The sequence below is a fragment of the Rhinoderma darwinii genome, chromosome 11, assembly GCF_050947455.1.
Source record: "Rhinoderma darwinii isolate aRhiDar2 chromosome 11, aRhiDar2.hap1, whole genome shotgun sequence".
NCBI classification, from domain to species: domain Eukaryota; kingdom Metazoa; phylum Chordata; class Amphibia; order Anura; family Rhinodermatidae; genus Rhinoderma; species Rhinoderma darwinii.
Genome location: NC_134697.1, coordinates 75,003,689 through 75,017,176, shown reverse-complemented (window position 1 = coordinate 75,017,176; position 13,488 = coordinate 75,003,689).

Genomic DNA, 13,488 nt, shown 5'->3' with positions numbered 1-13,488 from the left:
CTTTTTCGGGAAATTCGGCGAACTAGCCGAACCGAACTTTGATAAGTTCGCTCATCTCTAATTATGAGTATTAGATTCTGGAGAGGGGACGATGATCCAGGGATTTATTCAGATTGCCATATTTGGAGTCAGGGAGGAATTTTTCCCCTAATGCGGCAATTGGCATCAACCTCATGGGGGCTTTGCCTTCCTGTGGATTAACACGGTAGGATTATAGGTCTGACTTGATGGACCAATGTATTTTTTTCAACTAACTACAGTATGTAACTATGCATATAGTACAAGGGAAATAACAATAAGATTTATTATTTATTCCAACATTTTATATTAATACATTTGACTTTGAACTATTATATGTACAACACTGTGATTATGACTCTTATAGAACTATATAGAATTTCAAGGTGTGAGGGTTTTTTCTATTAATGATGAATTATGAGTTATGAATTATGTCAAAAACACATTAAAGTAACAGTTAAAAGAAGAAATGAAGTATGAAAATCTTGTGATCTACAATTTATCATAGGAAATACACTATGATCCACGACCCGTAATATTATCACCAAAAAGACAGCCTGAGACGGACGCAGAAAAAAACATGTATATTTTGACATCTTTACATCACATGCAATTTAGATCTTAGAAATAGAGGGCTCTGAACCCTAGATCTCTGTATAGTATAAATAGAAGTGAACGATTCTGATGTCTATGACCTTATTGAAAGCTACTCATGTGGAAAATCCATTTTCCATTCTTTCGCTAGTAAGTTTAATTATCATCACTATTGATTGAAAAGGATTTCCAGGCCAGACTAACGTTCCTTTCAAGTACATGATGCAGTGGAGTCTAGTAATTGAGAGCCTGTGATATAATAACCAAATCATCAGTTTTCAGTCTATTTCCGAGTCAGACACAGAATGAGAGCTTAGCAGCATAAGCCTGTGATACAAACATATCACCGGGAGAAGATCCTCTATCATTTCTTGGTTTCCATATTTGTAAATAGTACAGTACATACCATACAAATCTACTCAATAACGTATCTATAGTACTGTATTTGTTTTCTGCACATTCTAACTTGGAAAGACACATCAACCTTTGCAATGGCATATTTAAAAAAAAAAAATCTTAATTTCCTGTATCTAGAATTTTTCATAAGAAATTTTGTTTAGCGCAAGAGCACAGAAGAGATGCATATATGACCAAAAACTATTGCTGTAAACCATAGTCATGTCCAGGGAGAAACAGAAATAAACTATGGAAATTCTTTTATCATATTATCAGTCATACTGTAGATATGGATGGAACAACATTTCACTTGTCCTTGTCATATTTCACACCTGTACGGTGCGTAAATCTGCGACCATGTAAACACAGATATGGTAGATGGAAAAGATTATATATGGATTACGTAAATTTGGAAAATGTATTACAAATGTAATTTATAATTGATTATTGTGAATCAATTAAACATATAATCAATTAACAGGACCTGTCAACTTTCCTGACATGTCTAAATCTTGTAATTGCTCAAGAAATAACAATTCTGGAGCATCTTTTCGTAGAACTCTGCATTTTGCCGTTCCTCTGTTATTTCTTCTAGAAATGTATGAATATATTCTTGACACTTTGACATTTTTCAGTCAGTGCTGACAGTGTCAGTCTGTGTATAGATAAACCCCTATGACAAGGGGAATTGGAACACCCAGTTTAATTTTACATTTTCAGGGGAAATAACAAAGGAATGGCAAAATTCAGCGTACTTAGAAAAAATGCTCCAGAATTGTTATTTTATGGGGAATATAAAACACAAAGGATGGAAAAATCTGCAGTAGATTTCATGGCATATGCTTTGCATATACTGCAGATTTCTTCACTCTACACTGAAAAGGAGGAAATCAGCAGTGAAAATCTGCAACAGAAATTGACATGCTGCGGTTTAAAGAGTCCGTACCACAGGTCATATGCGGAAAAATTCTGCAGCATGTAGATGAGATTTGTTCAAATCTCATCGACATGGCTGGTACTGTATTCTGCCGTGGATATTCCGAATCCTGATGGAAAATCTGCAGCACTTCTGTCCCATGTGGACTTAGTATTTAGTAGAACAGATAGGAGAGCTTACAGGTCTTCTTTATGTTAATTCGACAGGATGCAAAAACTTGAATGTGGTAATTTTATTTTGTCACCTTTTGTAAGATTCTTTACATGTTAAAATGTATTATGTATTACTCCAAACTATTCCACCAAAGTCATTCCAAGTTTTCTAATCCATACCACAGTGCCTTCAAAGAGAACCATATACATAAGAGCAATACAAGCAGATCTGCTGTTGTGGGGCTACTTATTCTGTGAAACTTCAATCTATGTAGAACTAATTTGTATGGTACCTGTAGTATAAATAGGTTTTGTGTCAGAAGCTATTTGTTTGTTAAATATTCTAACTTTTTAATGTATAAAATTAGTTAATTATTTTTAATTTAAGAATCAAAAGCTGGAAAACTGAGTAATTTGAATATACTCTATATGCTACAAGAAAACCTATGACACGTGTTCTCGCTTATTTTCAGGCGCTTACTTTTCACATAGAGGCAACTTACTTCTCTAGAAAATCCTCTTTTATTCTCTTGCCCTCCAAAAAAAGCACCTGTAACGTGCCACTCCCCATTTGTCCACTAGAGGGTGATTAAGAGCAAAGCTGCACAGTGAACTGCTAAGGTCACTTAAATGATGGGAAAGATTGGGTGCAGGCCCGTGCAGGGCTGGCGTCAGCACATGGCAAACCAGGGCAAGTGCCGGGGCTCACTACACTTGGGGCCCACTCGGCTGCCGGGTGCTGATGCTGCCATCATCACGGCATCACTGTCCACATAGAGACAGTGATGTAAGGAGGAGTGGAGTCCCAGGCAGAGTGCTAGCGACTCTGCTCTGGGACTCCGTCTCTGGGGAAGCCCCTGACATCACTGTCCATATATGGACAGTATTGTCAGGAGCAGAGCAGTGTCCCAGGCAGTGGCGTAGCTATAGGGTTCACAACAGCGTCCAACTGAATCTGCGTCCGCATCTTAGAGGTTGCTAGCAAATCGCCAGCGCTGCCATGCAATCAGTGCTGGTGACTGCTTCTATGGCAACAGGAGACCTAACAATGGCCTCCTGCTCTGCCATTACGGAAGCTGATTAGGTCCTGCCGGGAGATGAAGCCTACTCGGCTTGCTGTCAGTGAATGACTAAAAGATCTAATACATTGCACTAAATTGGTAGTGCAATGTATTAGAAAGAAAAATCTGACAGTTGGACCTTCAAGTCCCCTAGTGGGACTTGAAAAAAAGTGTAAAAAAAAAAACCTTTTAAAACATCTAATAAAAGTTTCAAGTAATAAAATAAAACACAATCGCCCAGTTCCCTTATCAAGTCCTTTATTATTGAAAATAAATAAATAAACAATACATATTTGGTATCGCCGCGTCCGTAACCCCCTGAACTCTAAAAATATTATATTATTTATTCCATCCGGTAAACGTCATAAAAAAACGTAAAAAACTATACCAGAATTTTTGTTTTTAGGTCACTTTGCACCACAAATATTGGAATAAAAGGTGATCAAAAAGTTGCATGTATCCAAAATGGTACCTATAAAAACTATAGCTCATTTCACAAAAATAAGCCCGCATACAGCTCCGTCAATGAAAAAATGTAAACTTTATGGTTCTCACAACTTGGCGACAGAAAAAATACATTATTTTTACAAAAGTAATTTTATTGTGCAAAATGTTGTAAAACATAAAAAAGTGCTAGAAATTTGGTATGGCCGGAATCGGACTGACCTGCAGAATAAAGTTAACATATGGTGAATGCTGTATAAAAAAACTATGCAAGAATTGCAGTTTTTTGGTCCCTTACTTCCCAAAAAATAAGATAAAAAGTGATCAAAAAGTTGCATGTACCCCAAAATGGTACCAATAATAACTACAGCTCATCCCAGAAAAAAACAGCCCTCATACCACTACGTCTATCAAAAAATAAAATTTGTAATATAATTAGAGAGCTGTTGTAATGATAGGGGTAGGGAAACGGACAAGTGAGCCCTAATCTACCCGCCACTCTGTCCCTGCCTACTTGCAACGACCCGCCCTAGGCGACGGGGTACAACTGGGCGGCGGTCCCTACGCTCAGTAAGTGCACGAGACAAACAGACAAGGGTATACAAAGCTAAGGGAAAAGGGCAGTTGCCCACGGCAACACCGTGAGCAACAAGAGTGGTGAACGAGCCGAGTCAAACCAGGAGTGTACGAGGTACCAAACGCAGAGCAGGAGAGTAGTCAGTAAGCCAGGGTCAGTATGGAGCAGGATCAAATAGTTAGAAGCTGTAGCTGGGCCAGGAAACCACACGAGAAGAATCACAAGCAAAGGAGGAACAGGAAAGGCAGGTATAAATAGCCAGAGGGCGGGAGCTAGCTCCGTCTGGCCAGGCTGCGATAGGCTCTCCCACTCCTAAGCCTGCCATCCTGAGTGGTGGAAGATGGAGTCAGTCTCAGAGACATAGACTCAGGTGCAGACTGATTACCTATGGGCGTATCCACAGAAGTTGTGCCTGGCAGATCCTTTACAGCTGTCTTGTTATGGTGGCACAAGCTGGGCACCACATATTGGCATATCTATGGAAAAAAATCCCATTTTCTCTCGGCAACATCTAGTGCACACTAATTTCTGCTAAACACCTGCAGGGATAACATGCTCACTACACCCCTAGGTAAATACCTTGAGGGGTGTAGTTTCCAAAATGTGGTCACTTCTGAGGGGTTTCCACTGCTTTGGTCCCACAGGAGCTTTACAAATGCGACATAGCGACCAGAAACCAATCCAGTAAAATCTGTACTCCAAAAGCCAATGGCGCTCTTTCCCTTCTGAGCCCTACTATGTGCCCAAAAAGTAGTTTATTACCCCATATTGGGTATTGCCGTACTCGGGAGAATTTGCTTTACAAAGCTTTCTTTTTCTCTATTAGTCCTTGGGGAAAGAAAAAAAACTAGCTAAACCTACATTTTCTTTGAAAAAATATAAATTTTAATTTTTACGGCCTAATTCCAAAAATTTCTGCAAGATTCCTGTGTGGTCAAAATGCTCACTATACCACTAGATAATTTCCTCAATGCTTGTAGTTTCCAAAATGGGGTCACTTGTGGGGGTTTCCACTGTTTTGTCCCCTCAGGGGCTTTTCAAATGCGACATGGCCTATGCAAACCATTCCTGCTAAATTTGAGCTCCAAATGGCGCTCTTTCCGTTCTAAGCCCTGCCATGTGTCTAAACAGCCGTTTATGACCACATGTGGGGTATTGTTTTACTAGGGAGAGATTGCTTTACAAATTTTGTGGTGCTTTTTTTCCTTTAGTCCTTGTGGAAATTAATAAAAATTAGCTAAATCTACATTTCCTTTGAAAAAATGTAGATTTTAATTTTTACGGCCTACTTCCAATAATTTCTGCAATGAACCTGTGGGGGGATTTCCACTGTTTTGGCACCGCAAGAGCCCTTCAAACCTGACACGGTGCCTAAAATATATTCTAATAAAAAGACTAGGTGCTCCTTTGCTTCTGAGGCCGGTGCTTCAGTACATTACCACACTAGGGCCACATGTGGGATATTTCCTAAATCTTCAGAACCTGGGCAATAAATATTGAGTTGCGTTTCTCTGGTAAAACCTTCTGTGTTACAAAAAAAAATGGATTAAAAATGAATTTCTACAAAAATAAATTACATTTGTAAATTTCACCTCTACTTAGCATTTAGAAAGTTTCCTAACACTTTCACTGGAATAAAAGCAGTTTTGAATACTTTGAGGGGTGAAGTTTTTAAAATGTTGTTATTTATTGTGGGTTTCTAATATATAAGTCCCTCAAAGCCACTTCACAACTGAACTGGCCCCTGTAAAAATGGCCTTTTGAAATTTTCTTGAAAATGTGAGAAATTGCTGCTAAAGTTCTATGCCTTGTAACTTCTAGAAAAATAAGCCGATATTCAAAAAAAAAAAAAAATGCCAATCTAAAGTAGACATAAGGGGGATGTTAATTAGCAACAATTTGTGTGATATTACTGCCTGTCTTACAAGCAGATACATTTAAATTTAGAAAAATCCTAATTTTTGCAATTTTCCGGTAAATTGTGGTGTTTTTCACAATTAAATACTGAATGTATTGAGCAAATCTTGCCAGTAACATAAAGTCCAATGTGTCATGAGAAAACAATCTCAGAATCGCTATGATAGGTAAAAGCATTCCGAAGTTATTACCACGTGAATTGAAACATGTCAGATTGGAAAAATGAGGCTCTGTCAGGAAGGTCAAAAGTGGCAAAAGAGGGAAGGGCTTAAAGTATGGACTAATTTGGAATTAAGCCAATTTACCTGCAAAATTTAAGTGTATACCAATAGGACTGTTATGTGAGTGAAGATTTTGTTTTCTTAACAATGAGGACAAGTCCTTGGCCATAGATAAGCAGCCACATTTGATTAAAATCCAAGTCTAGTTCTCCTCAAATGTCGATTATGACAATATGAATAACAATTCTCTCAAATGCTTTGTCTTTTTTTGATAGGCCTTGAACATTTTTTCAAGGAAGAACCTTGCTAAATGGTAAAATTAATGAAGACTTATTCAAAACGACTTATTCTACACTAAAAATGAGTTTCCACATTGCATTAAAGGATTTGCAAACCTATTCAATCGGGAGTTTAATGTCATTTTGGATCATTTGCATGGACAAAATATTAACTTAAAATTATTAACTACTAATTGTAGTTTTTCACGGCACCATTTATTGTGCCATATAATGTACTAGGAAATAGGGAAAAAAATATTTGTTTGGTGGAATGGGAAAAAAACAGCAATTCCTCCATAGTTTTTTGGGTTTCGTTTTTACGGTGTTCAACGTGAAATAAAAACGACATGTTAACTTTATTCTGCGTGTCAATACGATTAAGGCAATACCAAATTTCTAATGTTTTGTTGATATTTTACTACTTTTACAAGGAAAAAACTAATTGTTAAAAATAAAGTTTTTATTTGTGTCGCTATATTCTGAGAGCCATAACTTTTTTATTTTTTCGTCAATTGAGCGGTATGAGGGCTTATTTTTTCCATGACAAGTTGTAGTTTTTAGTGGTATCATTTTGGGGTTTATGCGAGTTTTTAATCACTTTTTATTCAATTTTGCTGTGGGATATGAGGTGACCATGAAACAGCGATTCTGGCATTTAAAAAAAAAAATTTCACTGCTTTTACTGTGCAAGTTAAATAATGTTATATTGTAATAGTTCAGACTTTTTACGGATGCAGTGATATGTTTATTTTTATTTTTTTTACAATGCTTTAGAGGGAAAATGGGAAAGTTTTTTTTGTTTTTTTTTAACATTTAATACTTTTTGTACTTAAAGAAATCCTTTGTTTTACACTTATTTTACTTTTTCTTTTAGTCCCCCTAGGGCTTTACAGGAGTATTAAGATGGCAGACCAGGGGGCCTTAATTAGGCTCCCAGGCTGCCATGACAACCATTGGCTGTAAGAGGGGGTCTCCCATCTCTTTCTAATGACTTAGATGCCACAGTCGCTGTTGACCGCGGCATCGAAGGGGCTAAATGAGCGGGATCACAGACATACTTGTATATCGGTATTGTCTGTAGTGTACTAATTTGCTACTCTATCGTTTTATTTTTTAAAAATTTGGGAAAGTTATTACATTTATTTAAAGCTAGAATATAGTGCTTTTGCATATACTGTATATACTGTAATCTGACTGTGTGAGGGATATATGGTGTTGGCAAATTTCTCGGTTTAGTGGTAAATGTTTAAGCACATGGCTGCATTATGGCTCTGTACAAACTCCGAGCTGTACGGAGCCATAATATGGAATACATAGAAGTCTATGGGCCATACTGTACCTCTGCATGGTCCTAATTTTATATGAAGTAGCGAAAAGACCAAAAGTGGACCTATAAACGGCGCTGCTAGGATGGAATTTAAGAGATCAAGGTAATACAAATATGTGTATTTATTAACGGGCTACGCATTACGACATCGAACCGATGTCTTCTTCTGTCCAACTAAAACCACACTGATTATTAAAAAGCTTATATACAGCACATAAAATTAAGCAGGAGAGGAAAAAAGCGCCAAATCTGTTTGACAACATGACAACATGAAATAGTAGATATGGATTAAAAACCATTTTAATCCATACCTACTGTTTCATGTTGTCAAATTGGGTTTTATTTAATTTTATAGTTTTCAAACTGTGATTTTATTGTTATTTTTTATTACGTTTTCGAATACCGATGAATGACGTCATCGCTGATCTTTGACCTATACAGATTTGGCGTTTTTTTTCCTCTCCTGCTTAATTTTATTTGCTGTATATAAGCTGTAATAATCAGTGTAGTTTTACTATGCCTGATGAAGACATCGGTTCGATTTCATACCGTGTAGCCCGTTAATCATTGAATACACATATTTATATTACCTTGATCTCTTAAATTCCATTCTAGCAGCGCCGTTTATAGGCCCACTTTTGGTCTTTTACCTACTCTATTCTGGCGGTAACAGTACTTGTTTCCCGTTTCGGACCTTGGCAGCAGCTTCTCTCCTAAAATTCCTGTACGCATCAGAGTTGTGCCTGACCATGCACAACTTCTATAGGTGAGCTTATACCTCATCCTTCGTTTTATTCTGATAAAATCTACTAATTATCAATTTAACACTAATTTTATATGAAGGCTTTTTTGGCACTGCTATAAGGCACCACATGAAGTGACTATTGCTCCATAGCCGTAGCACAGATTTTTAAATTTGCCTTTTATACACTGAAATAATTCTCAATATATTTGCAATGATGAATGTAAAATTAGAATAATAAAAGCAAGGTACAACCAAATTATACAAAAACAGACAAGTAGGGAGGAGATATTTCACCCAAGTATTCTATATTCTGACTGAAACAGCTGGCTATCTTCAAGTCCAAATATGAAACTGGCAAGCAAATATGATCAATTCCCAACCCATCAGCTTTTGTGATGCTAAGGCACTCATTAGAATTAAAATATAAGCAAATGTTGAAAACTACAGCACAATAAGTAGAGTTTTTAGCAGTAGTTTTATAAACATTTGGGAGTCCTACCAGAATAACTTCCATCTGTTATGTATCGAATTACAATATCTTAACATTTACAGTCTTTAAGGGAAATCGTATCTGAAAGGAATAATTAAATTCCACCAGTACTGTACAGTACAGTATGTCATGTGCAATGCCAAATCTCCAAAATATTAACTTATAAAGTATTAGTATAGACTCTGGACCTTTTACAGAACAGAAGGACTAGAACGCAATATGAAAGAAATGTTGACAGCAAATAAATCTGTCATTATATTTTTTGACATTCTTTGCATAGTGTAAATCTGTTATTTGTTCTCAAAATGGGGACAAGCGGCCAAGTAGATGTCTGCTTATAAGAAAGGTAGAAAATAGAAATTACAAGATATTCAAAACAATCTTATTTGCAACCACTTAACACTTTAGAACCACCTCTGCTAAGTGGACAAAAAAAATATTTCAAGCTGATCTGTCACCTCTGTCCTAGATATTAGTGGGACAGGTCCGTTCTCTTATTAGCCAAATAGGGAGCGAACAAAGAATACACCGGACTCTTACTGACGGGTGGCTGTGTATGCAGATAATCAGTGACAGCCGTCAATCACTGTGAGGAGGGTGGGAGGAGGAGGGGGAGTTCTCTCCTCATGAATACACCGGACTACATTCTTACTCTGCTGAGACAACTTAGGGAGTTTTAATCTCTTAAGAAATAGATCTGCCTGTTCTTCTGAATAATGTTTTTTATGAGAGAATAAATGTGTGTTTTTTATTTCCTCTCTAAATTCCAACTCATCAATGATAAGTTTTTAATACCTAAATGAATGACTTAGGTGTTTGTTGCCTTAAAACTGTTGCAAATATATTATTTGGTTTGCCTGCATGCATATATCTCTCTTTGGTCCTATTAAATATAGTCAATTTCGCTTTCAGGTCTAAAAAAATCCCTATACTAATTTAATCTCCCTTCCCATTGAATTTTATTCGTAAGAGTAGGCTCTGTTACCATTTTTTTTAGCACTTTTTTTTGTTTATACAAATCTCTTTTATTAATAGACCCCTTAAAAAGTATTCAATGTATGCAATTCAATTATTGTTATTTATTTGAAAAAAAAATATTAATTTGGTTCTTTAAATAGACATCTTTATTGATAACTGATATCCAATATGCCTTAACTGTGAACTTAGAAATAGTTGTTTGAAGTTCCACTGTTAAAGTGGTTATCCAGCCCCTAAAAATTAATGGCCTATCCTCAGGATAAGACAGCTTAATAGCTGATGGGTCGGGGTCTGACTCCCGGGACCCCCGTCCGATCAGCTCTTTTGAAGGGAGTGCAGCGCTCGTACTAGCCCTGCTTTCCGTTCATTTATTCTTGGTCATGGTGATTCGCCAACACGGCCGTAGCGGCAATTCACAATATTGCAGCCTTCTTCTTCCATTGAAGTGAATGGGAGAAAAGGCTGCAATACCTTTGAATTGCCGCTACATCTGTGTCAGCGATTCAGAGTGAGCAAGAAGAAATGAAGGGGAGTCGGACTCCGACCCACCATCCATTTTTAGGGGCTGGATAACCCCTTCAACAGTGGAACTTAAAACAACCATGTTTAAGTTTACAGTTAAAAGTCAGCTGTTTTGAAGAAGGTGCTTCCCCTTCATTTCTTCTTGCTTACTGTGAATCGCCGACACAGATGTAGCAGTATTTACAGGTTTTGCAGCCTTTTCTCCCATTCAATTCAATGGGAGAAGAAGGCTGCAATACTCTGAATCACCGCTATGGCCATGTTGGCGAATCAGAGTGAGCAAGAAGAAATTAACAGAAAGCAGGGTTTGTACGAGTGCTGCAAACCTTTCAAAACAGCTGATCGGATGGCGATCCTGGGAGTCGGACCCCGACCCATCAGCTATTGAGCTGTCCTATCCTGAGGATAGGCCATCCATTTTATAGGCTGGATAACCCTGTATGATGCTGGATAACCCCTTTAAAGGGGTTTTCACAAGAGTGATATTTATGACATATCCACAGGATATGTCATAAATGTCAGATAGATGTGGGTTCCATCTCTGGGACCCACACCTCTCTCCAGAACAGGGCCCCCTAAACCCTGTTCTCCCGCTCTGTGTATTCCGACCATGAAAAAGGTTATATGGTCGTGAGTTACGAAAACAGCGTAGCTCTCTCATAGAACTGAATGGTAGTTATGGAAACAGCGTAGCTCACATGCTACATTGCTTCCGTAACTGGCATTCACTACTATGGGAGTACCAGAAACAGCGTAGCTCAGCAAGCTATGCTGTTTTCCTAACTCCCGACCATATAACCTGGAAGTGGATGGGAGGCAGCGAGATCAAATAAAGCTAGAAAATAGTTTAGGGGGACCTGTTCTAGATATAGGTGTGAGTCTCAGAGGTGGGACCCGCATCTATCTGACATTTATGACATATCCTGTGTTCCGAGATCCCGTATGCTTCCTATTCTATATTATATTACAATTTGGGAGTAGGAAAAACGGGACCACCGGCGCTGCTTCGGTCGTAGAAATTACACAAGCACCGTGATGGGTAATGTGTATGGAGTTTTATTGTTGATAGGCTACGCGTTTCGACGTCGAACTGACGTCTTCCTCAGGCCAATACAGACTATGCGGTTCCTGCCCTATTTATACATCAGGGTGAGGAAAAAGACCGCCAGATGTAACAGGTCAAAGGTCACATAAAAAAAACATAATTAAGAAACAGTAATTTACAAGTCAATTACACATATAATGATTCAGTATAAAAGAACAATATAAAGAAACGTGATTAGCAACATGTTTAAATGCTATTTTACATATTAAGGATATATGCTGTGTGAGTTAAAATGACATGTCGATCCCAGGTATTTACAGATATTTTTTATAAAGAGTAAAGTATTAACTTTTATTTTTGTGTACGACTGTAGATGAGTGGACAGTCATATACTTGGTTATGTGTAAGTTTTTATGTGTTATAACTAATGCTAGCGAAAGGTCAACAGTAACGCATGTTGTGCTGAGACAGAGCGTCCTTGGTTACTAAAACTCGAAAGCTTACGGAAGCCGTGAGGGACCAAAACGCTTCGAATGGACCGCATGTTTGGAACGCATGGAGATGCACTGCTGAATAAAAGCGTCCTTGGTTACTGGACGTCACAAATACACGGAGGTTATGGGGGACCAAAGGACTTGCGATAGATCGCAAATTGAACCGCAGAGGGTCACGGATCTCAACAATAAGAGATCTGAAGGGGACCACGGCACCGGGACCGGTGAGTGGCAGAAAGTCGTAATATAGGGATACTGGTTCATTTTAAATTAGTAGAGATCTTTTTCTCCTTGAGAGTATAATTGACACACTTATCACAGTGGGTAAATGGTTATTTTTTAGAAGCCACTTACGAGGAATGAACATCATAAAAAGTTGAAAAATATCATAAAAAGTTGGAAAATGGGCCCGGATTTATGTCGGTCAAATTGGACTTTGTATACCGATAGTATATACACTTGTAGAGATTTAAAAATAGACCGAAAAATGTAAATTAACTGAGAGACCTTATGTTAGAAAGGGAACCTTGTATATGAGAAGGGGAACGGGGGTTGCAGCCCATTAATATTAGGGACTAAAGTTATCCTAATTAGTAGTGCTATCACAAACGTTAAGGGGTAAATAGTTGAAGATACACTTACACTTATGATTTTGTTTACTGTTTTAATGTTTTTTGTTTTTATTCTAAAGATGACTCAGTAAGGTCATTCAGACCATTGGGATGTAGGGTTTCTAATTTAAAAATCCAAAAATTCTCCCTCTGCTTGAGCTTAATGAATCTATTGGGTAGGTCCACTGGTATCTGTTCAATTGGGGTACCCTTAATGTCAGAGAATTTGCAATTATGTTTGTACATACAGTGGCGGGACACACTTTGTTTTAAAAAAACCCTCGTGACATTAAACCTGTGGTTATTAATTCGGTTCCTTAGAGTTTGTGTGGTTCGGCCCACATATTGGAGATTGCAAGTGCATTGAAGTAAGTAAATAACATAGGAGCTGCCGCAATTTAAAAAATCTTGTATCATGAATTTTTCCCCTGTTTTTATGGAGTGATATTCCCTGCATTTATTTGAAATATTGTTGCAGCATAGGCACCTGTTTTGGCCGCATCTAAAAGAACCTTTCAAATCTGGGAGTAGGCAATGGTTTATTGTTTTGACATTCCGTAGTTTGCTAGGGGCTATTAGATTCTTTATTGTTTTCGCCCGTCTATATGTGATAATAGGTTTGGCTGGTATTAGGGGTTTTAAAAGAGGGTCGTTTGTCAAGATGTGCCAATGTTTTTTAAA